The sequence below is a fragment of the Carcharhinus amblyrhynchos genome, chromosome 3 (assembly GCF_965287045.1).
Source record: "Carcharhinus amblyrhynchos chromosome 3, sCarAmb.v2.hapA, whole genome shotgun sequence".
In the NCBI taxonomy this organism is placed as follows: domain Eukaryota; kingdom Metazoa; phylum Chordata; class Chondrichthyes; order Carcharhiniformes; family Carcharhinidae; genus Carcharhinus; species Carcharhinus amblyrhynchos.
In genome coordinates this window covers 75,905,838-75,907,940 of record NC_137326.1, presented here as the reverse complement: position 1 = coordinate 75,907,940, position 2,103 = coordinate 75,905,838, and positions in this window count along the sequence as shown.

Genomic DNA, 2,103 nt, shown 5'->3' with positions numbered 1-2,103 from the left:
ATCAGCTCATAGTGAAGAGAACCATTAAATTGAATCTTTTCCAAATTTAAGACAAGAAGTTTTGGGAAGCTTACATTTGCTTACTATTAATACTAGTCATTAAATTTGATTCTCTTTTTGGCTTAGGGAACTTAAGCACACTGAAGGACGTCTTCACTTTTTTTCTTTACCTCGGATTTAACACAGTCCCCTGATAGGCTTGTGTGTCAGAGGCAGAGGGGGTGAGAATGATTCTGGGCAGTGGATTATTACACAGTGACACTAACTAAGGAAGGGAAGTGCACCCAAATCCCTGTCCTTCCACACAAACCAGTGAGGTTACTGTGGATATCTGACTGAAACATGAGGGGAACCTGAGGATAAAGACTCTGCTTTTTGGATACTCTGGTACATTAAGGGATTGGAAAGATGGAAGGCTTCAACATATTGACTGTTATGCATTGTATCAATTCAATATATTATTGAGTAAATTACATAAACCATTTTCAGGTATTTACTGAATAAACACTAATTTCAGTACTATTATTTCTTGATGTTTTAAAAAATTGTTATGCAAAACTTCAAATCACTGCATGAATAGCAGGGTTGCATACTGCCTTCCTGGAGGTTTTATCACATGACTTTCTCTCATGTTCCAGTCATTAACCAACACTTCCAACCCTAACCGTAACCCTAATTTTAACCCCTAACCCGACACACTATCTTCCTACAAGAATTGGAAAGCAAAAAGACCTAATTGGATGATGCTTGGTTGTCAGCCAGCCCTTTTCCCTGTATTTCTTAATTCTGTAAAACAAAATGTACAAAGAAAATGATCAAAAAATCTCCAATTTTTTTTGATATCCTCAGGAATGCTCCCCAGGGTTGCACAGAGCTGTGTCCTGGTGTTTGACCTTCAATTATTGGAGACTCCAAGCTAATCCTGGAGGGTCAGCAACTCTAACTACTGACACAACATCAATTATACAATCAATTGTACTATAAACTGCCCGCTTGTTTCCTCTTCCATCCTCCAATACTTGAAATTTCTAAGCTAGGTTGATACCTCAGCACAGTAGTGATCAAGTGCTGCAGTGCCAAATGTCACAGTCTTCTGAAATGACATTAAACGCAGTCAAAACGTATGTGAAAGATTCCAAGGCACAATTTGTATGAGAACAGGGATTCACCAAGTGCCCTGGCCATCGTTTCTCTCACAGCCTATAAATCATTTATCTCACTGAAGCATTACAACATACACACAACAGGAACGACTTCACTTCGATGTTCAGTCCTAAAGATAAGCAGTTACAGCGCTGCCTACATCAAACACAGGTATAGGAGCTGGTGTCTTTCTGGATTTTCAGAAGGCGTTTGACAAAGTACCTCACAAGAGGTTATTGCAGAAGGTTGAGGGACATGGAGTTGGGGGTAGGGTGTTAGCGTGGATAGAGGATTGGTTGTCAAATAGGAGGCAGAGAGTGGGGGGGTCAACGGGTGCTATTCGGATTGGCGGATGGTGACTAGTGGAGTGCCCCAGGGGTCGGTGCTGGGGCCTCAGCTTTTTACCATTTATATAGATGATCTGGAGGAGGGAACCGAGTGTAGGGTGTCGAAATTTGCTGATGACACCAAGATTGGGGGAACGGCAAATTGTGCGGAGGGTGTGGAGAGTCTGCAGAAGGATCTAGATAGGCTGGGCGAATGGGCCAGGAAATGGCAAATGGAATTTAATGTTGGCAAGTGCGAGGTGGTCCACTTTGGTAGGAATAATGGTAGGAAGGACTATTACTTACGTGGCGAAAAACTGCCGCAGGCGACGGTGCAGAGGGACCGCGGGGTCCTTGTGCATGAGTCGCAAAAACCCAGCTTGCAGGTGCAGCAGGTGGTCAGGAAGGCGAATGGGATGCTGGCCTTCTTAGCGAGGGGGATTGAATATAAAAGTAGGGCGGTCTTGCTGCAGCTGTATAGGGCATTGGTGAGGCCGCAGCTGGAGTACTGTGTGCAGTTTTGGGCGCCGCACCTGCGCAAAGATATTTTGGCCTTGGAGGGAGTGCAGAGGAGGTTTACTAGGCTGATACCGGAGTTGAGGGGGTTGAGCTATGAGGAGAGGCTGAATAAACT